At 38.6% G+C, this 24361-nt stretch overlaps 1 pseudogene; it reads left to right on the forward strand.

Moving 5' to 3' along the window:
• The first annotated feature begins 3686 nt into the window (after positions 1–3686).
• On the forward strand, positions 3687–4083 carry LOC108392359 (large ribosomal subunit protein eL34-like; annotated as a pseudogene).
• The last annotated feature ends 20278 nt before the right edge of the window (positions 4084–24361 follow it).

Genomic DNA, 24361 nt, shown 5'->3' on the forward strand with positions numbered 1-24361 from the left:
GCTATTCAGAATGATAAATGACCATTGACTTGAACTTAAAGTCACCAGCCCCCCTTATCAAGAGTCAGTCTGTCTTTTGAAGCTTTTGATTTCTCTTTAACTATGAAAGTCCTAGATGACATCTTCATCTAATAGAAGCCTATCATGTCTACATTTTTCTGATAGAAAAATTCTTTAATCAGAACAAGTTTACATGTTGACACTTTTGGCTTAACTAGAGTACATCTGCCCAAATGTAAATTTTAATAAGGACCAGATATAGTGCAATAGCAGGAGATCCCACAAAATATTTAGCCCTAGTTTTTAGTTGTTCAGTGTATCCACCTTCCGTAAGTCTCTTAGTTAGGTCTTCTGGGTAACTCACTACAGCCTCTACATCAGCAACTGCTGCTGCACCTGCACTTTTATATTATGGGGATGGCTTCTTTTTTCCTTAAACCTCATGAATCAACCTCTGCCAGCTTCCAACTTTTCTTCGGCAGCTTCCTCACTTCTTTCAGCCCTCATACAGCTGAAGAATTAGGGTCTTGCTCTGGAATGGGTTTTGGCTTAAGGAAAAGATGTGGCTGGTTTGATCTTCTATCAAAGAACTCTAAAACTTTCTCCATATCAGCAATAAGGCTGTTTCACTTTCTCATCATTCATATGCACACTGGAGGAGCACTTTTAATGTCCTTCAAGAACTTTTCCTTTGCATTCACAACTTGGCTAGCTATTTGACACAAGGAGTCTTCTAGCTTTTGGCTTATCTCAGCTTTCAAAGTGCCTTCCTCACTAAGTTTTAGGCTAGAAAATTAATACAATTGATAAAGCTTAATAGTTTTTGATTTTTGATTTCAAGTGAGAGTGTTCGACTTGAGCACTTAGAAGCCATTGTAAAGTTATTAACTGGTCTGACTTCAGTATTGTGTGTCTCAGGGAATGAATGGGAAGGTACAAGGAGAGAGAGAGAGATGGAACGGTTGGTCAGTGGAACACTCAAAGCACACAGAACCTTTATTGAATAACTATGCCATCTTGTATGGGCATAGTTTGTGGCACCCCAACAACCCCAACATTACAACAGTAAAATCCAAGATCACTGATCATAGATCACCATAAAAATATAATGATGCAAGACTTTAAATATTGCAAGAATCACCAGAATGTGATACAGAGACACCAAGTGAGCAGATGCTGTTGCAAAAAATTCACCAATAGACTTGCTCAACGTAAAGTTGCCACCAACCTTTAATTTGTAAAAAAGACAATATTTGCAAAACACAATGAAGCAAAGTGCAATAAATTAAGGTATGTCTGTATGTCTCTATCTCTACTAATGCTTCTTGTAAACAGGCTGATTTGATATTAGTAAGGAAGTAAGTTTTCTTTTGATTTATTTTTACATAATGCTTTTTCATCCTTTTACCCTCAAGCTTTGTGTATTTTTATATTTCATATAACTACACTGACTGCATTTCTGCCAGTAATGTGCTTGTTGCATGTAACTTAATTCTACATGTCAATGACTAAAAAATCTTTGTATTTCAAGTTGGAGTTTTAGTCAATTTCCATTTGATATAATTGCTGATGCTTTTGGTTTCTTACAATTTGTTTCCTATTTATTCATTTGTTCAATATTTCTTTTAATCCCCTCTTTTTTTTGGATTAACAGGTGTTTTGTAGTTTACATTTTCCCTCTTTATTAGCTTATCCATTATGTATTCTCTTTTTCTTTTAGTGTGTCAAGTGGATCGGATAGTGTTCCTCCAAATCCATGTCCACCCAGAACCGCAGAATGTGGCCTTATTTGAAAATAGTGTCTTCAAAGTTAGTTAACATGAAGTCATAGCGGATCAGGGTGGACCCTAAATCCAATGGTTGGTGTCCTTACAAAAACAGGAAACACACAGAGAGACATAGGGAAGAACATCTTACAGTGGTGGATGCAGAGACTGGAGGATACACCAGAGATTCCAGGATCCCCTGGAAGCTTGAAGAGACAAGGAAGGATTCCCCCCTAGAGTCTTAAAAGGAAACATGACCCTTACAAAACCTTATTTTGGTTTTCTAGCTCCCAGCAATGTGAGAGAATATATTTCCATCAGTTCAGGTTACCCAGTTTGTGGTCATTTGTTATGGCAGTCATAGGAAACTAATAGAACATTTACCCCAGATGTTATGATACGTGACTTTGACTTAGTCCAATATAAATTGGTGTTGTTACCAAATATATAAAAGGGTCTCAGAACATTTTAACTCCACTCACTCCAGTTCTGCCTTAAATACTCTTGTTTCATATATTTTAATTCTACATATATTGTTTTCTCAGTCAATAATCTTTTAGACTTACCTAAATATTGACCTTTTGGTTACACTTCTCTCCTTTCTGAATTTCTATGCTTCCAATTGGGTCATTTTCTTTCCATATCAAAATTCCCTTTACTAATTTATTTAGTGTAATCTGTTGGTGATAAATTCTAGTGTGCGTGTATGTGTGGAAATGACTTGATTTGCCTTTATTTTTTCCCAACATTTTGTTATTTTTTTTCAAATATCCAGCAAAATTGAAAGAATTTTATGGTGTAGACTTGTATACATACCATATAGCTTCTACCATGAAGATTTTAATGTGCTTATGACTTCATATATTTTCTGATGCAAACTTTACATATAGTGAAATGTAAATAATAAGAGTAAATTCAGGAGTTTGGACAAATACATACACTTATGTAACCCAAGGAACATTCCCTCATAGTCAATCCCTGTTCCTACTTTCCCAGAGTCAACCACTGTTCTGATTTTTCCACCGTAGATTAGTTTATCTGTTCTAGAAGGATCTTTTTGTGTAAAGCTCCTTTCACTTAGCATCATATTTTTGAGACTCATCTATGTTTCATGAGTGTTCTTTCCTATTTTATTGCTTAATGATTTCTCATTGCCTGAGTATACTGCAGTCTGTTTATCCATTCTCCTACTGATAGACACCTGAGCTGTTTTTGGCTATTGTAAACATAGCTTCTATCAACATTCTTATGCAAATCTTCTTTTGGTAAACATATATTGTCATTGTTCTTGAGCAAAATATCTAGGAGTGGAATAATGTATGTTTACTTTCATAAAAGTCTTCCAGAATTAAAGAAAAATTTCACCATTTTACATCCTCACCAACAATATTTAAGAAATCATTCCCTCTGTTTTTAGCCATTCTGGTGGATATGTTGTAGTGTTTTTGATACTATGGTGTTGATGTATTTCAATCATGTTGATGTATTATTCCTTTTGGTTACTGGCCATTTATGTTCTCTTTTTTTGTTAATTGTATGTTTAAATCATTGGCCCATTTATTTGAGTGGAGTATTTGTCTCTTTATTATTGGGTTATCAGAATTCTTTATATAATCCGCAATGTTAGTTCTTTGGTAAATATAGTGCAAATATTCTCTTCACTCTGTGGCTTTCTTGTTCATTTTTATGGGGTCTTTTGCCAGCAGATCATTTTAATTTTGATGAAATGTAGCTGATCATTTCTTTGTGTGGGTACTGTTTTCTGTGACCTAAGAAATATTTGTCTGTCACTAAGTGACCAAAGTTTTTGTCTATGTTTTCCATTTAAAGCTAATGGTTTTAGCTTTTGTGCTTAGTTCTGTAACCCTTCCTAAATTATTTTTGCATATTATATGATGTAGAAATGAAGGTTCATCCTCTTCCGGGGTCGGTGTTGAGAGGCATTCAGAATGGTTCGGCGTTTGACATATCGTCGTAGGCTGTCCTACAATACAGCCTCTAACAAAACTAGGCTGTCCCGCACCCCTGGCAATAGAATTGTTTATCTTTATACCAAGAAGGTTGGGAAAGCACCAAAATCTGCTTGTGGTGTGTGCCCCGGCCGACTTCAAGGAGTTCGTGCTGTAAAACCTAAAGTTCTTATGAGGTTGTCTAAAACAGGGCCTATGGTGGTTCCATGTGTGCTAAATGTGTCCATGACAGGATCAAGTGTGCTTTCCTTATTGAGGAGGAGAAAACTGCTGTGAAAGTATTGAAGGCACAAGCACAGAGTCAGAAAGCTAAATAAAAAAAAAGCGCTTTTTTTGAGAAATAATACATGTTTATTGTTTTAAGCCATTAAGTTTTGGTGTGGTTTGTTACACAGCAGAAACTAACTCCTAACACTATTTCTAGTAACAGAACCCTACTATTTATCTCCAACTCATGTTTATTTTTAACTCTGATCTCTTGAAACCATTCATCTTTCTCATTTGAGTAAGTTACAGTTGGTATCCCTGCATTCACCTGGGCCCCCTCCAGTCTTTTCTCCAACCTACCAATTTAATCAGGCCACACCTTCTGTCTAAAACTTCAACAGCTGTAAGCTGACCTGCCTCAGCATCTCACTCCCCCTCAGTGGGTGGAACCTAGACACTCTGACCTTAGGTCACATGGTGGTGTTTCCTGAAAGCCTATGTTCCATCATGGAACACACTCCCCTCCTTGCTCACATGGGCTCAAACATGCTTAAAGCAGTATGTGCATGTAAACTGATCATCTACTCTGTTTGGATTTGGAGGTGGTCTGTCAGGGCATGGGCTATGGACAAGCCTAATGGTAGAATCCTGAGTCAGGTTCCTATCACCACCACTTGAGAAAATGGCAAGTTACCCTCTATGTGTTAAAATGAAGCTTTTTTTTTTTTGAGTAATAAAAGGCTGGTCCTGTTAAAAAAAAAAAAGAAATGAAGGTTCATTTTTTCCGAATGCATATTCACTTACTCTCATTTGTTGAGAAGATATTCCTTTCCCCCATCAAACTACCTTGCTGTCATTATTAAAAATAAAAAAGACCATTTAAGTGTGGTTATATTACCGAGTGGACTAGTTAGCCGCTAGATGAATTTGTCAACCATTATGTCAGTGGTTGGTCACTAGAACTTTATAATAAATGTTGAAGTTCAATAGCATAAATCTGCTAACTTTGTTCTTCTTTTCAAGATTGCTTTGGATATTCTAGTCCTGTTTTCTATTTCTTATCTTTATTGTCATCCTTTGCTTTGTTTCTTTTGGCTTTACTTTGATCTTCTCTTTTTAGCTTCCTAAAATGAAACTTAGGTCATTGATTTTAGACTTTTCTTCTTTTCTTATGTAAACTTGTAAAGCAACCAGAAGCAATAAAAAAGAAAAAAACTTCCTCGTAGCACTGCTTTATATGCAGTCCACAAACTTTGATATGCCATATTTTCATGATCATTCAATTAAAAATATTTTCTAATTTATCTCCTTATTTATTGTTTTTCTCATGGACTTTTTAAAACTGCATCATTCAATTTTCAGTATTTGAGGTTTCCTTATTTTATTGTTAGCGATTTCTAATTGTGCACAAAGAATATACTCTGTATGATATCTATCCTTTGAAATCCATCAAGCCTTGTTTTACAGTCCAGCACATAGTCTAGTTTAGAGAATGTACCGTGTACACTTTTCTCTAACTTCCTCCTTCCTTCCAGGGTGTCCATATGAAAGAAAGCCTGGGAAAATCACCAGAGTGCTTCTCTTTGGTGGGCTCTGGACTCCAGTTTTGACATCCCTTGCTAATGAGCCTGCAAGTGCTCTGGCTGGCTGTATGTTTCTGTCTCTTAGCCTGTCAGGAGAATCAGCAAATGCTTTAAGTGACTCTGACTTGGACTTACCCTCCCCATGCGTTCCTTCTCTCCAGAGCCTTGCTCCCTCAAGTCTTTTTGCCTTGAAAGCCCTGTGATGCTTCAAACATATATTTTAAACTATTTAATCCACTTTTTCTAGCTGTTCTCAGCAGGAGGACTGATGACTAATGCAAACTAGTCTGCCTTAGATGGAGGGGAAAGGGAATTCAGAACTCTTCATTTTAAAAGGCCTAAAATAAAAGACTCCCAGATACTTAAGCTTTAAGCTTTAAATTTAATGGCCTTTAAATAAAGTTAGGCAAGAAGTCTTGTTTTTCATTCATATCCTGGGGGTTATTGTTAGTAATTTGTAATGAAACATTCCATGGTTTTAAGTGAATGCTTATAAAGTTTTAAAGACTCTAGCACCACATACCAAAAATTATATTTTGGTCATAGATTTTTTTCCCCTTAAAAACAGGAAATTATTAATGATTCTTTTCTTTACAAAATTTACAAAACTGTGCAAACTAAACTTTAACATTGTTATTATATATGTGTGTTTTCTTCATCATACACTTACAATCTGGACTCCATCTTCAAGACTGATAATTACGTTTTAGAAATAATTTTTTTAAACATTCTCCACTGTGTCTGTTGCAACTTCGGACTTCCAACCTTATTCCAGGTTCTTCCATTGAAAAGGATGTCAAAATCATCAATTATTGGTTGTTCCTATTTCATCAACCTAAACATTCTAGTAAACTGAAGGTCAAGAGAACACGTCTCCCTTTTGTCATGATCTGTTGACCTATGCTTAAATAACTTGATTTTTGCAGTGATGGATGAGGAAGTCTACAAATAAACACTTTGCATAAATAATTTGCATAAATTGAGCACCTGTGCTACTTAAAATATTAATCCCTTCAAAGTGGCCTTCATGAGAAAAGAAATCATATGAGATCAAATGCAGTTATTATTTATCATAATCTTCAAAGTCCCTTTCAGGTCTATGACTTTAAATCTAAAACTATTTCTCACATAAATCCACTTTAATTGAAGTCTAAGCATGAATATCTACATGATGAACTGTAGAAATTAGAGTCATACTCTTTATGGTAGAGTTTTGTCATCTGTTTTTTATAGCAGCAATTCTTAATTTAAAATATTATTCCTTTATGTTTTCTGAAGTTATAAATGGGTTTGCCAAGTTCCTGTGAATTGCAGACAGTGATGACCTTAGGGTAACATCTGATGTAGCACTCTTATCTAATTATATTTCTTTTTTTTTTTTGCCAAAGTCATTTAAATGAAATGAGACATAAAATAAGTTTATGAAACTCATTTTTGAATTCAGGTCCACTTAACTTTTTGACTGTGTGTTTCTACGTAAAACGAGAGTGCAGTTGAAGTCGTGGTTATACAATGATCATCCTGTCATTTGTTTGCACCTTGGATAACCTCTCTCTTTTCACTGTCTTCTAACACCTTTTCTCTTTTGACCTCCCAGTGATGTGAAGTCATCCACAACTTTTTCTTAGTCTGGATGGTTCTCCAATAGAAAAAGTGAGTTACTTACATTGGGTCTCAGAAAGTCAAATAGTCCAGAGTCTTTATTTCTACTCAGTTCTTTCCTCATATCTCTATAATGGTAGCTACAATAGAAAGTCCAACTGAACAAACATTTCTTGGGTCCCTGGGTGGCATTTATTGGGTATCTTATTCCTTCAAGCGATACAAGTTACATTTGGAGGGCAAGAACAAATCTTCATAAAAGAAACTCCTGGTACACAATTGGAGGTCACTTGGAATTAAGGAGTCTTTTCCTTAACTAACTCCTTTCATTGTAAACTTCTTCTTTTGCGACTAAAGGTAATTTTACTTGGAAGAACGCATATTACTGATTCCTTGCATATTATTTCACTGATTGGAAGAGAAGGCTTGGTAATTTTGTGAAGGACTCAGTGTTTCAATAAACTCAAGTGAACCAATCTTCCAAGCATTTGAGATTTCCCTGTTTGTGAATAGGGAAAGGGTATGAAATTTGTTGTATTGGAAAATCCACAGGTTATTCTAAAAGAGTCAGCATGGGGTGGGGGGAGGGATGGAATTTTAGTCTAACCTGTGTATTTCCTGGCTGATTCAAATTGACTCTGGAAGTTAATTTTCCAAGGAGGACCCACACTTTCTTTGAATAATTTCCCCAGATATATATTTTTTAATTTTGTTATCATTAATCTACAATTACATGAAGAACATTATGTTTACTAGGCTCCCCCTTCACCAAGTCCCCCACATACACCCCATTATAGTCACTGTCCATCAGCGCAGTGAGATGCTGTAGAATCACTACTTGTCTTCACTGTGTTGCACAGCCCTCCCCGTACCCCCCACTGACATTATATGTGCTAATCGTAATACCCCCTTTCTTTTTCCCCACCCTTATCCCTCTCTGCCCACCTATCCTCCCCAGTCCCTTTCCCTTTAGTAACTGTTAGTCGATTCTTGGGTTCTGTGATTCTGGTGCTGTTTTGTTCCTTCAGTTTTTCTTTGTTCTTATACTCCACAGATGAGTGAAATCATGTGGTACTTGTCTTTCTCCTCCTGGCTTATTTCACTGAGCATAATACCCTCTAGTTCCATCCATGTTTCTTCTTATGGCTGAATAATATTCCATTGTGTGTCTGTGCCACATCTTTATCCATTCATCTACTGATGGACACTTAGGTTGCTTCCATTTCTTGGCTACAGATATTTTAAAAGTGTGATTCATAGCCCTTCTTTTATTTCAAATTTAACATGGGGGGATTGTTTGCCATACCTCTTTCTCTCTGTTTTTCTCTCTCTGTAGCTTTGTTTCATCTTGTCTACAGCCTAGGGTTCTAAGAAATTGATGTCATGTCAAGTTAGAATTTTCCTTAACAATATTTTGTGATTTACATCCCCCAGATACCTACAAAGCACTTTTGTTCATCTATTTACAAACCTATTAACAAAAGGACCTTAAAGGAAAATATTCCTGTATTTTAAACACCATCTCGTTTGTCCTTCATTTCTCCTTCTTCAATTTTTCCCCTCTCCATATTTGGTTCTTGGGGAAACATGTTTGATTGGATCCCCAGTTCAAGGATCAATAGACTTCTTGTTACACATATTGCAAGTCACAGTTTCCTTAGCTTTCATCCCCAATAAAGATCTCTAATGCCTAAAGCTGACATTAATCAACCAAGGCAGGCATTATTGGAATCCAATCTGTCAGCAGTATGGAAGTTTTCTTTTGTGGTTAACTGACTATTAATATTTTTAGAAGTATGAACAATAATAAATTATTTGTTACTGGACTGACTGAATTCTACAGTGTCAGGAAACCAGTGACTAATGAACCATTTGTTCTCATAATTTGCTTATTATGGGAGAGAAAAGGCAAAGCCCATTGCTTGAGTTTAAATTATCTGGTCTTTCATTGGCATTGAACTGTGGATCACAGGAACTTGGCCTGAAGTTGGTCCCCCAAAATTGTTCATATGAAATATTATTAATATTTTTAAATTTTTCAGTTGGAAGACAATGAGAGGTGATAACCAAAACCCTCCCAGCATCTCAATCCTTTCTTCTGACATAGATTCTTCATGTGGAGCTTGAGTGTTTACTATAAAAGGCAAAGAGAAGTACATATAAAACAATAGTGGGTCCTCAATGTATCAGAATGACATGTTGCATTTAAAAGAGTACCATGGGTGTACAGCGTGTTAACTATAGTTAATAATGTTGTACTGTATATTTGGAAGTTGCTAAGAGAATAAATGTTAAGTACTCATTACAAGAAAAAAAAGAATTCCATAACTATGTATGGTGCTGATATTAATGAGACTTAATGTGGTGATCACTTCACAATGTGTACAAATGTTGGACACTGATGATATACACCTGAAACTCATACACTGTTGTATATCAATTATACCTCAATAAAAAATATATATAAATAAAATAAAATAGTGGCATGGGAGAGCACAATGAGAAACCAACTCCTGAAGAAAATTAAGGATTAAGGCCTATAAATCATGCATTGTTTGAATTCTGTAATGAATTAACTTCTCTCCTATACTGGAGAATAGTATTAGTATGTACCATCCTTGACAGAATTGAGAAAATTGTTAACTAAATTCAGATTCTGTATTCTGTGATTCAGATGAGGAGCCCTGGTTGGGAAAGATGATCTAATAAAAATTAAGCATTTTTCAAGCTTTTCAAAATTCAAAAGGTTTTAACAGGAAATTGAAAAGGTCAAGATGATTTCTTTGTTTCATTAAATACTACATAGCAAGGTCTCTATTAACTGTTTTTTCATGCCGCTAAAGAAATTAAAATCAATTTAAGACATATTAGATTTTCAAAAACTTCTTTCTTTTTTATTCCATTATAATTCATTATATTGGTGCTTGTTTTAAATTATTTTGAGAGACGTTGTTATGGTGTTTCAGGATAATCCAGCCCAGTGTATTCTTAAAGACTGTGCTTTTGGAGCTGAATGGGAGAGAGTGGATTCTTAAGAATTTTGGAAAAAGTTAAAAGAGTCTTAGGTCTGATTTTAAGTCCCTCTTTTGGGAAGACAAGTTATTGTAGTTTTAGTGATTTTTATTTCTTAATTGAAGCCTAGTCATTTTCCCCAGAAAGTAAAACATAATTTTGATTTTTTTTTTTTTGGAAGACTTTTGCACTTTACCAGAACTTTAAGATATCCGGTAAAATTAAACTATGTTGGGTTGAGAAACCTGACTTTACATTTCTCCCCTAATCCCACTGAGAGCCACAAGGCTGGTGGTGATGGTTCTTTAGAAATATGCTGGCACCCTCTTTATTCAATTGTCAGCTCTCCCTTGATTCACTCAGAAAGGATTTCTGGGAGCATCTTTCTGAAGTATTTGCTACTGCTATAGCTCACTTTCAAGTGTGTTCATATACTTTAATTTGTTTGGAAAGGTTAAAATGAGTAAGAAATAGGAAAGCGATATTTAATCCCTTGGGGGTTCTAGCCTTATAAACTCTCTGAAAATAATGGGCCTTCAAATTTATGTCTTTTGGATCCAAAGCCAAATTGTGAAACACTTGGACTGGTGACATAGTCTCCCATTAGCTACCTTGAACAGCCTGTTGCTAAAATGTAGGAAACCTAAGGCAAACCATGGAAGACCACCTGGGTGGTCTTCCGTTGCACTGAGGAGTGGACCATTCTAATTCAGATTAGTGACCCACCATACACCCAGAGAAAATGACTGTAATGTTAACACTAACACCCATCACCCAAGGAAAATGTATTCAATTTATGAAGTAGTTCCACAAACATACATATACATACAAAACCTGGAATTCTTAGGAAAATAAGCAACCCAATTTCACTTAGCTGGGCAGTCAGCACGTTAGTGATTTTGTGGTTTGACCCTCATATGGTACATCAATCATGGCAAGTTTCTCTCTCTCTCCATTCCAAGTAAAACCACTACTGCCCACTCAACATGTCATTACCATCGCAAGAGGATCTGCGCAGGGATAGAGCCTGGATTGGATCCTTCACTTTAAACCCTGTTTGAGATCTCAGCTTCCTTCCTGTTACAACTTAGCTTTAAAACAGACTGCTAGCGATCTTGGAAAATCACTCTCTCCTTTCCCTTCAGTTTTTGGTTCAACTACCTTGCAAGTTCGTTTGGATTTTCTGGTTTCTCACAAGAGACAAGGTTATCCTAAGTATACCATAATTTTTCTATTTCTTTTTTTTTTAAGATGAGGAAAAGAGAACAGGAAGAATGGAAACAAAGTGTCCGTGTTTCCTGTCCCACGTGGGACGGGAATGTAAGTGCTCCATGCCGAAGCATAATTTGTCCTTACTCAACCCGATGACAGCCCTCTCCCCCATTAAAGTATTAAATCATACAAATAAGTGACAAACTATCAGAAACACATTGCAATAATGCTTAGTATCAAATTGAAAATATAAAATTTAATACTAAAGAGGAATAAAGTAATTTATACTTAAGCTTAATTTTCAAATGTCGGATTTTACATTTGAAGTCACAGGGAGTTGAATAGCAACGATAACCGTCACTCCTCAGGGTGCCAGGTATTTTCACACACACTTACAAACTTTTCCTCATAATGTTGGCAGGTAGGCAAGAAGCAGGTACAATCAGTCCAATTTTGTGCAAGAAGAGATTTAGCAACCACAGTGGTATACTTCCTGGCAGAGTCCCAGTGGCTAAAAATACTTTCTTCCTTAACTTTTATTCCTAAAATTCCATGACTTAGATATTTATGTTGGTTTAAAAATGTATTTTTCTAATCCAAACCACTCCATGTCTGGTAGCCTATAGAGGAGATTCTGTAAAAAGTTATACCTTTAGATAATTTAGTTTAGTTCAACTTTTTTCCCTTAATACAAAATTAGATAACAATCCTAACAACATTAGGTTTTGCATCCTGCCATTTCCAGCTTGCATTCACTTTTACATCATTTTTTTCCCATTAAGTTATCACCCTAATCCTGTGATGTTAACATTATTTATAACATTGTTTTCGATGTGTAAACAGAATCAGAGAGCTTGATAGGACACCAAAATTTTAAATTTAGTATGAGTTACATCTAATAGCTGAACCCAGATTTATTGATTTCCAATCCCATGGGCTTTTGGAGCTATGTCAGTGCCCGCCGGGCCTCAGCTCTGAATCTCCTTGGGGACAAGAAGACTGTGGACAGGCACAGAGAGAGGCATGCGTAAACGTATTTGAGTAGCTGAGAAAGGTAGGCATGCATGGTGCACACGCAGTCCTGGGGCTGGTGGAGGCTATTCCTACGAACTATGGAGAGTGGCCCTGCAGGCTGAGATGGTTCTAAGTCTCCCCATTTCAAAAAGAAATGTATAGAAAAGCAAAAGTACTTTCCTTTTTTTCTCTTCCTCCTCCTCTTCATCTTCCTGAGAATCTCTGGCTTCCAGGAACCTAACAACTTCACGGAGAAGTTAATCAACAGGTTTAAAGGAGTTTTTGTTGACTAGCCTCAAAAATGTATCCACCATTATAACTAAAAAAAAAAAAAAACCCCAAAGGAAGATGAATCTTAAATTCTAAATAGTTGGCTTCCATTAGAATTTCTTTTTTTTTCTAGCACAGAGTGAAATTTCCTATATATTGGTCACTTCCATCTTTTTTGCTTATAAATATCTCAACAAGGATTAGGGAAAACCAAAATTTCAAAGTAACTTGTCACTAAAATTTTGCCCTTTCCCCTTTTTTCTTCTCCTTGCTGGCTGACCTAAGCTGTTTCCATGGCACCTGCTCCCATCTGCTCCATGCTGCACTCTTTCAAATGCAGGTATAAATTGCTTTTCAACACATTTCTGCTACTCATTCTATTAAGTGCCCCAACCAAATGTAAGTTTGCATGGGCCTAATAATAGATCTCCTGCCATCTGGAGTCCCAAGTTTCTGCATTTTCTCTTTCACCTCGGAGCAACTCCAGCAGTCATAAGAGAACTTCACCTGATGTAATTGTATCTGCTTCCAACTGCTCCTAACGCATTCTGGAGTTTTCGTTCTGAGTGAATAATTCTCCCGTTTTATCATCAGGCTTCCTGAAGGGATCAGATGCTCATTCATTTGGACATTTTCAAATCATTAAGGAAAACTTAACAAACCCAGGGTTTGATTTTAATTTTTTTTTTAGCATTTTTATAAGTTTCTTATACTATACTTGATGTAGACTTTTCCCTAAAAGCTCTCAAATTAATCAAAATCCACATGCTCTCCACAACTCCTGGAAAATGAAATAGGTAAGTCAAGTAATTTTTAAAATTTTTACATTTTTAAAACTTTCCATTGAAATAGATGAAGATCAAAATATACATTGAAACCCATATCTGAGTTTGCCTTTTTTTAAAATCTTCCCATTTTATTTCATAACAGTGAGTTCATGGTTAACCTCATAGTGTCTGAAACATTTCTCTCACTGGAGATTCAGAAGACAGGTTGAGCATTTCATATTAATTCTCAGTTATGGCCTTATAATCACCCTAGACGAAGAGATCTTTTACTTCCCACATTCACGTTCTGCGGCGGTGTTCTCCATGTGATTCCTCAAATAAGAAATGGAGGAACTATTCCTAATGTCTCACTTTCTTCACATCTCAAATGCATTACAATGCTAGGGGTCAATTATGCATCTCTTGTGCACCTTCAGTGCATTCATCACTGCTAATCTCTCCTTCCACCAGTGTATTCTAAGCCAATGTGTCTCCCTGTATTCAATTGGACCTACCCGGATCCACCCACCTCCCATAGGCCAAAGTGATCTTGTCAAACAAATGTTTCAAGATGTCATCCTCTGCTTTAAACCTTCCAGGATTTTAAGTTTTGGCAGTACTTAGGCCCCATGACCTGGCTCCTAGCCTTTCTGATCTGTTAAAAATTCACTTGTCTTTTCAAACCAATGCATTAGAGCAGGTCCATCAACACTCAGAATAACATTTGCATTCAGTGGGGGAATGGGCATGAAGTGCACTGATGACAGATTTCAGGGAAATTCCCCAAATTTTATAGATAATAAGCATAGGAAAATTTGCCTTAAGTCAAAATATTAAGTGCAGTTATATTTTATGAACATTTGGAAAGTACTTCCCGGGGCTTTGTAGGTAGGCCCCAGCTTTCTTTCCTTAGTCCTCCCTTCTTCCTGCTTATGCTATTTCCCTGGGGAAATCTTACCCTCTTTCTGAACTTTCCTTATTTCTGCCATGCATATGCATCAAACCTCTCCTTCCAACTCTTCTGATTTCCAGACACAAATTCCCAAATGACTCCTGGGCCCCTGTTCTTGGGTGTGCTGTGGATCAAAGTCAATCTTAACACATTCCCAGACCCTTCCTTACCATGCACCCATCCCTACCTAGTCCAGAGGTACACCTGCTCCTGGAGCCCTTAACTTAGTGAACACCAACCCCATGCATGCACCAATGTTGAGACTCACAAAAAGTACTCTCTTCCTCCCATTTTCCGAAGTCAAGGAATCATGATGCCCTGTTAGCTGTATACTGTTGAAGGCTCTCACATCTAATCCCCGTTTGTCACCTAAGAAAGCTTTGTTTCAATGGGTACAGGCTTTTCCAACTCCAATCTGTTTTAAAATACAGATTTAACCCTGCTTTTCCCCACTAGCTAAAATAAATTAAAAATGTCTATTTTATCCACACATTTATCCAGTATCTTTATAATCTGTCAACAATCTTTTTTCCTTACCTGGTCTTGTTGAATTCTGCAAATAATTTCAACTTTTGTGTGGAGTGAGGGGTCCAGGGTAGAGTGAGAGGGAAGCACAGACTGGAAGTGCCGCAGTGGGGAATGGTAGTGTGAACCCACTGACATACTCAGAAGTGGTTCTGCCCCCAGGCCATACACTCTGAGCCTGGGACGGGAGTGGTGGTGATGGAGATACCTGAGATCATGCTTCCATCATCTTGGAGAGTGAGTCCCAGCTTCTGTTGAGATGGCGCTTCCATACTAATCGCCTTATCAAACAGTCACTTGGCCACACCCTTAGTGTTGTCCTCCAGCCAGCTTCCTCATTTTTTCACCATATGGATAGGCTGAGAATGTTTTAAGTCTTTAAGCTTTGTTTCCTCTTCTTTTAACAACTCCATTGGCCAATCATTTATTTTTTTCTCGCAGTTTATCTTAATTAGTCCACTCATTTAATGCTTTGCTTTGAAATAGCTTCAGCCAAATGTCCGGTATCTTTACTCACAAGTTGTCCTTCCCACAAAACACTGGGACACGAACATAATTCAGCCTGGCTCTTTGTGTGCCACTCTCTGACAAGGAGAGCCCCTCCTCCATTGTCCCTCAGTTCCGCAGGAGACCTCAGCAGATTGGCCTTCCATATTTCTACCAGCATTCTCCTCAGGATTACGTAGAATTCTCAAAGAAGATGAAGGGTTTCTCTGTAGTCTTCTCTTTTCTTTGTGAGCTCTTACCAGAATCCACGTTAATGGTCCATTCATGGCAATGTAACTTTTTAATAGCATGTACCTCAAAACTCCTCCAGCCTCTGCCCATTCCCAGTTCAAAAGCCACTTCCATGTTTTTTAGGCATTTATTTTAGCAGCACTCCCACTGTTCGTAATCAGTTTCTATCTTAGTCGGGGATCTCTAGAGAAACAGAACCAATAGGATATATATAGACACATAAGAGAAAACTTGTTATAGGAGTTGGCTCATAGGATTACAGAAGCCAAGAAGTGCCCAATCGGCTGCCTGCAAGCTGGAGACCCAGAGAAGCTGCTGGTGTAATTCAGTCTAAGTCTGAAGGCCTAAGACCAGGGGAGCCAGTGGTGTAGGTACCTTCTGAGTCTTAAGGCAGAGAAGCAGGAATGACAATGTCTGAAAGCTGAAGGTGGAATGGCCCAGCAAAGGGAGCTAATTTGCCCTTCCTCGACCTTTTTGTCCTATCTGGGCCTTCAGTGGGTTGGTTGATGCCCACCCACATTGGTGAGGGCCGTCTTCTTTACTCAGTCTACTGATTCAAAGGCTATTCTCCTCTGGGAACACTGGCACAGACACAGCCAGAAATAGTGTCTTACCAGTCACCTGGACGTCCCTTAGCCCAGTCAGGTTGACTCATAAATTAACCATCACACTCTCCTGTTTATGCTATTGAGTCTTGAAATAATTGGAATTATGGCTGATCCCTGCACGGCCCGGTCACAGACCAGTTTTCAACTTTGTAAATAGACTGCCTGGTGAGGATACTGACTGTTTTCCAGGAGCTCAGTCACACTATCTTCCTGGACCTGTTACAACTGGTGGCATGCATTTGTACATCTGCCAACTGAATTCAGTGTTGTTTGGTGTACAGTTTCTATGATGAGGAAATGCAAAAATTGAAGCATGTTGGTGGAAAACCTTGAAACTGTTTGAATCATAGAGGAACCACCTGAATTAAAGCACAAGGCAGGCAGAGCAGGGGAGGAGAATAGCATTACCTACACAGTGTTCATAGTCACCTTTCAGAGATATTAGAACTTTCCATATTGTTAGCTAAAAAGTCATTTTGTGCAGTGAGATGAACTGCTTTGCAAGTCAGATATCAGCAGGCTTTTTTTTTAAGGAGATGAAGTTTGGTCAATTGAACAAAAGTAGAAATCAGAGAAAACCTTAGATCTACCAGGATCAGTTTTGGATCTCTGTGTATTCAAGACCCCACCTAGTTCCCAGCAATAATCTTCTACCTGTGATGTTGTTCACAAACAGATTGTGAACATAGAACTGGCAGCAGGGAATCTGATATCTAGGCAGACGTCTACTGAGACTGGTGTCTGCATAATGTGGTGACTAATCAGAAGGTGTAAGTCCCAATATTAGAGGTGACACCTCTGGATGGCCAGATTCTTTCAGATATAAGTACCTGCTAGCTTCAGTCACCTAAGGCTCCCTGTAAATGTGTGCTTATCCTTTCTGGATCTGAGGGAAACTAACAATGTGAAGTTTTACTTTCTCAAAATCTCACTGTAACTGAATGTAAGAGTTAGTCTATAAGCCCTGGGAAATGGTAAGCAGGAATTTTAATGTTAGACTACATTTTCCTTCAAGTAAATGTGGTAAGGGAGGAATCAGGAAGAACTGAACTCTCTGGAATGAACTGACTCAAAAAGAGATCCTGATGATCAAATCATTAACCCTTATTTTCAGGTATTTAATTAGTTTCTACTCATATGAAGAAGTGGCGAATTCTAATATGTAATCAACCTGTCAACTAAAATTCTTTTAAATTTTTCTCTTGATACACAGATTCTCAGAATATCGAGAAAAATTTTGGGGCATTTTAGGGAATTTCTATGAGCTGTAGGTAGGAATCCAAGTAATCTTTGTCAATGAAACATCTCTTATTCACTAACCAAACATTGTTGGATTTCATTTAAACAACAGGCAATATGAAACATCATTTGCTCTTGGGCTATGGTGAATGAATTAATTTTAAGTATTCAACTAAAATCTTAATAATTAAACAAACTACAATATCAGAAACTCTTTAAATTAGGCAATTGATGAAAAATTTCTCCCCTTCCACTTTCTAAACTTTGGCTTTACATATGGGATCATTTGACTGCAAGAATCAGAAATCTTCTGCATTCTTGGATGAGTAAAGAGGAGAGAAAATATCTAGAAGTTAGAGCTTTTAAAAAAATAGAAAGCTTATTTCCTGTTTTGTGAATTAATGAGTAAACACAAATTAAATTTAACAACAAGTAAAGATGAAGACCACCTCTTACCCCACAGACTACATCCCTCCCAAAAGTAATGCCATATTTTGTGCATTGAAAAGGGATAAAGATGTTTTCCAGTGGAATCCCGGCCCAGGTACATAAGTTTCAATCTCCTTCTCTTGCAGCTTGGAGAGCTCATAATTCTCTGAGTGCCCTCAGTAGGTCCAGTTTTTTGTTGGGACAAGTGTTTAAGCAGCATGGGGAAAAAAATTGTCTAGATACTTTAGGAGAGTGTAATGGAACACTGGTTTCTACTGAGGACACCGATGTATCAAGACACTTGATGTGTGAGCAGAAATTCCCAAACCCTTGAATTCCAAAAATGCTTCTGTTCTTGTTTTTGTACTAGTCATTTATCCCTAGGTAAATGAAAACTACAGAACTACCGATCCTTATGTTGAAACAATGCCATCTAGACCCCATCCCCACTAGCTAAAATAAATTAAAGTGCACTGATGACAGATTTCAGGGAAATTCCCCAAATTTTATAGATAATAAGCATAGGAAAATTTGCCTTAAGTCAAAATATTAAGTGCCCGGTAGAGAAGAGAATGGGAATGATTAGTTAAATATCTTGTAATTCTTTCTTATGCAAACCTGCTCATTTATAGTATAAAAAACAAAGAGAGACAGTCTCTCTAATGCTCCATGACAAGGGGTCACAAACATCCAGATAGGACATTCACAGATGTTACTATTATTGAGAATGTATTACCACATGAAGTTTGAGCAGAACTGAAAGTGCTTCACTGCAGGCAGCCAAAATAAGATGATCTGCATTTGCTTATCATCCTCTTGTGTGCAGTTTATGTTGTTTAAGGCTTGCAGGCCCCAGAAAGAGCAGGCGGCAGTTCTCCCTATTTTATGTAACCACTGAATTTGTCATGCTCAGTATTCCTACCTGGTTTGGGAAATAACAAGGATATGCTTTTCCTTATACCAAAATATAAAGGTAAGCAATCCCTTACCCTGTTTTCTCACTAAACTCTAGAGCAGTATTGGTAAAGTTCTTTTAATCAAAGTTCTTTGCTATGTTTTCCCATGGCTGTCCTGGGAACAACCAGCATCAAGAATCCACATGAGGTGTTTATTTAAGTTGCAGAATCTTTACCCTTTTCCCAGGACTGCAGTGTCTGGTCTCTACAGGTAGTGGGGGATGGAGGGGAGCAGGTAATGGATGACTATGCATTAGCAAAAAGATCCAGAAAACCATAGTTCAAGAGTCATTGTTCTATTACCTTTACATTTTCTTGCCCATCTTTTGGTCCATTGGTAAACATGGAGCATGTACAAAAAGAAGAAAGGAGCTGTCCACAAAATGAATAATAAGCATTTAGATATTTTATCATTAGCTATATCAATTTTTCTGAGAAGGCTTTTTAAAAGGTAATGGTTCAGTTCACTACAAATGAATAAAAATCATAGGAAATGACTCCTGGGAAAATTCTCTCATACACAAGTGTGTAGTATGAGAGTCAGCTTTGTAATAATTAGAGTTGTTTAATAAACAGTCTCAATGTCCTAATAATGCAGGGAAGCTTTCAAATACCTTCAGCAAATCATGATTGTACGTCTTGTTTCCCCATCGCATTGTCTATTCAGTTAACACTATTGACATCATCACACATCTGTTTATTTAGACTTCAAGTGGGTTTATCTTTCTAGGTTCCCAGGAATCATGAGACTCAGTGAGATGGGCTGATAGTGAACATCATCAGTGTTTGTCTGCTACCTGTTAGCTGGGTTGCCTTATGTTATGCTGTAGGGTGCAAAATATGGCCTCGTGTAGTGACCCAGGTCAACATCAGAGAGCTCTCATTGGCCAGATGGACCAGGCCATTCAAACTCATTTGCTCTAATTCTCTCCTCTTTCCTTGCTACCCCAATTATCAGGGAACAATGCCCCTGGTAATTAAAAGAAGTAAGTCCTGTTTCTTCTTGCCACTCAGTTGAATCTGGTAGTTGTTCCCACCTGCTTCCTGTTGAGGCAAATCTCCTGCATTGCTATTTGTCACAGCCATTGCCAATGGACGTGGCTGAGTCCCTGGGTTTGGAGCTGAGCTTTTGGTGCCTGTTGCTGCCACAGTCACAGATTGGTCCTCCATGGCTCTTGCAGGTGAGAGGATGCAGGGGCCCTCACCCTGGAATCATCTCTGAGCCCAGGACATTCCGTGGGGCCTGGGCTCCCTCCTGATAGCTCTGCAGGTCCTTTCCGGCAGCTCCTGCCTCAGGGCCAAGCCAGCCCCCAGAAGCAAAGGGTCATGATTAGTTCCTAAATCCACTCTCTGAAAATTTGGAATTTCTCTGCCCCTTGGCCACAAGACTCAAGCAGGAAGCCGAGTTGTATCTAGGCCTCTATCTTTTTTGCAGTTTCATTTTAAGATCTTTATTTTTCTTCCTGAAAATTTCCACCTACTTAGAATCAGCAGGAAATAGATCGGAATATTGTCCTCTCGCAGATGAGAACATCTAGGGGCTCCTCTGACCCCCCAAGTGCCCAGCAGCCTTTTTTTCCTTCATATCAATAGCAAATACTTCACATTACTTCCTCTCCACCAAGACAAAAATGAAAATAAAATCCAGCCTAGGCAAATACCTTACTGCATACACAGAATATACAACATGCACAAAAATAGAGCAGTACAATATTTTTACCAATACCAAACAATTATTTATTTTAATAAGTGTAACTTATCTTGTGAATTATAAATAAAACCATTCTATAACACAATTAGAAATATTCTTGCAGTCTACAACAGAACAAGCAAATAAATGCATTAGGGAACTCTCTGCCTAAGATTGTGCTAGGCATGGTGCAATACAGTATAAATGTAGTTGAACGATGTAGACAAGTGGACTCTTTTTCATAATTTTGAGTTCTCAGGAAGTCATGCAATGGTCACTCTAGCTTGTAGGTAAGGGAGTCTCATTTGGAAGATCTGGGGCACCTTAGCCTTGGGCCAGCACTAGGATCTGACCCAAGCAAGCGACTCACTTTTTGAAAAAGGACAAAATGGTTTACGATTTCCTCACACTGGTAATCTTCCCAGGAATCTGCAGTAGCCTATTGCCTGCATAGAATGACCACATTCATCTACTTGTCTCTCAGTGGCCTTTTACCACTGGACTCTTCCAGATTCCAGTGTGATTTCAGAAGACATTCTTAACTGAAAATTTTTTGCCACTCTGGGCTGTGTCCTCCCTACTCAACATCTTTATAAGGCCTATTTCCACTTCCATACTCTGTCCTAGGACACTCTCCCTTCTCCCCTGGCCAATTCAAACTCACTCTCTCTTGTAGACCCCATTAATGCTTCCTCAGTAAGGGTTTCCCAGGGACCATAATACAGCCTCCCTCCAATAATAGGTAGAATCTATTCAGCACAACTTAGCCCTCAACAATATCTAAAGCATAGTGCTGATTTTATGAGGGATGTAATAGGCCCTTGGGATTCCGAGGTTCAGCTTTCTAGAGTTTACGGAGTCAGGAGGTTCTGTCAGGTCTTATCACGAAGGGCTTTGTGCTCTGCTAGGGGTGGGGCTGATAGAGCACGTGCTGCGGGCCAGGCACGCGAGGGTGAGTGAGTGTCAGCAAGCAGAATAGATGGAGCAGCCTCCAGACCACCCCACACTTGTGCCCATCTCTGCTTGTCATTGCTTCAGCAGGGATTCTTAACAGAGGGTTCAAATGCTTTCATTCCTGGAAAAAAAAATGCTAGTGACTTCAATGCTATCTTTGTAGGGTCACTAAGATTTTAAAGGTACGAGTTCTGTCATTCACCTATTTACAAAATTTAGGGGGGAAGCTAAGTGCAATTTTTTAAGAGGCTCAGCAAAGTGAAGTTTCAACTTTGATTATTATTTGCGATGAATATTTTGCTAATTTGTGTGTGTGTGTGTGTGTGTGTGTGTGTACTTAGCTACATAGTTTTCCTGTAGACATAGCCTTTTTAAATAATATCATTCTTTTGTGTAGAAATGGCCAATCAGATTTCCTCTCTAAGAAATGGTGAAGTAGATCCCTGAACAGGTAGCACAAGGAGCAGCAGATAAAAACAGCAGTAAGGAAATGCAGAGGGGAATTTCAGAATAATCCTAATAAAAAAATGTTAGAAAAATTTTCGGCAAACTCTGCCCCTAAGACAAAAGGAGCTGATCCGGTCCTCAAGCCATCCTACCCTGGCCCCTCGCATTTCCTTTTCTTCCACAAATTCTAGATGCTTGGCTTTCCTGGGTTCCTCAGGGGTTAGAGCTCTGTAATCCTATTTTCCTGCATATGAGAAAACCCACTTTCTGAGGCAATTTTAGTGGGTCTCTTTATTGTAACCATAAAAGCTCAAAACAAAAGTCATTTCTGTCACTGTCTCTCTTAGAAGATTATGTTAGGACAATGATAAGTATTTTTCTACTGAATTTATTTTGAAATAGTCCATAACTCATGTGTTGAGATGTTTGCAATTAGCCTTTGGAAAAGCATGAGTATGCTTAAAGCCGTTTACAAGAAGACATTTTCCTGTTAATGTGTCACTTCCCCTTTGATTCAGAGGGATTTGGTGGAGGATAGCCAGTCCTTAAATAGGCTGATACCCCAACAACTACAATAACTCCTTCCCTCCCACCTAACAGAGGAATCCCTCTGAATATTACAGTAGGAAGAATATGCTGAGTCCTTGGGGATGGGGCCCTTTGATTCCTCTGACACTGTGGGTGTCATATAAACCCTGGGGTGTGGGAAGGAACTGTTGAACTGTTGAACTCCTTATTCTGAGGGGATTGTAGAATATGTCCAAACATTAGGCTTGTATCACCAGAACATTCCTCTAATTTTGAGTGCCAGCCTTGCCAAGATTTAATACTTACATGCGTGCAGACACTCCCTCCCTTTCTGTCCTTGTCTTTTTCTTCCCTTCATTTTAACTTATTTTCTTATCTTCCTCTCACCCTGTTTCAAAAAGTGCTTACTGACAACATGTGCAGTCTTGTCTTGACTTTCTGCTGAAACATCCTTCCCTGAGATGAGTTATTGTTGTATTGCACAGTGAGATCACGGCTCACAAGCCATAGGATTAGTATATTGTTGCCCGGCCAAATTTAAGCTGGCCTTTATTTTAGGGATTTCCTTGTTTGAGGGAAAGCTCTTCACTGAAGCGACATCAGAACTCACTTTAAGGGCCCTAATATAAGCCCTCATGATATCAGTGCGAATGGTATTTTTTAAGTGGCAACCAGGCCGGGATTCAAGTTCACCTCTGGGCTTAGCCATGGTTCAGTCTTTCTGGCTTATTGCTCAGGACACGTTAATAGGTTATTTTAGAACTTCAGAATAACTTACTGGTATAAAAAATTAAACCACTGCACTAGTCTAAAAGCTTGAACTCTGTAGTGACGTACCAAGCTGCTTCGGCTGGGTGTGATCCGCCATCGCTGTGTTCAGGCTCTGTCCTGAGCTTGGTCTGCAGGAGCCTGCACGGGCAGCTGGCCTCCCACCTGGGCTCAGAGCCCCTTCTTGCGACTCCTGCTAGTTCCCAGCATTTCCTTCCCAGCTCCTCCAGCGGCCTTGGTCACCCCCACCTCCATGCCCTGGTCTGAACTGCTCCACTGCCTCGGGTGCCCTGCCTGGGCTTTTACTCCCGTTTTCTGCTATTCATCCTTCAGATTCAGTACCTGTTCCCTTCTCTGACCCTTCATGCTGGGTCCCTTTGTGGGAGGCCCTTCCTCTCCTGGACTGCACCTAGCACATGACTTTCTGCACTGCCTAGAACTGCCTACTTACTTTTTCTGTCTTTCCCACTAGGCGCTGTCCAGACAGGGTCCCCTGGGATGTTTTATCAACATACTCCAGCTTTTCATCCTGTCTCTGGTGAACATTCACTGAATGGGAGCAGGAAGCACGTATGGATGTAGAAAGGTGGCTCAGGGCCTTTTGCACACACAGCACTCACCTCCCCACCGCTGCCCAGACCCCCAGACCAGCTTCCTCAGGAAAGACAGTAGTGACTCCAAATCCTGGAATAGAAGATGCTCAGTCTTTTTGGAGGTAACCAAAACTTTTTCTCTTTTGACAGACATCAAGCTTAGGAAAATTTGGAGAAAGATTTCATGTGGCTTTCAGCAGCCAGCTCCCTCCCTTTCTCTCCTCATGTCCTCTAAGCCCACCACCCAGAATTTAGATCTGCTCCTTTAGGTCTTGCAGCCCCACATTGTTCTCAAGCTTCCAGATTCCTCTAACGCTTTCCTCTACTGACATTATTTATCAGATATCCCATGCCTTCATATCTTGGTAACAGTAAATAATAATAGTGATAATGATGATTAACATGAATTAAACTCTGTACTAGTTAGTCATGTTTCAAGTGCTTTATTTCATGATTTCTTTTATGCACACAAGATGGGAACCATTACTCTTATTCCTACTTTACAGGTAAAGCTTAGTGATACAAAAAAAC

Source organism: Manis javanica, chromosome 6 (assembly GCF_040802235.1).
Source record: "Manis javanica isolate MJ-LG chromosome 6, MJ_LKY, whole genome shotgun sequence".
In the NCBI taxonomy this organism is placed as follows: Eukaryota; Metazoa; Chordata; class Mammalia; order Pholidota; family Manidae; genus Manis; species Manis javanica.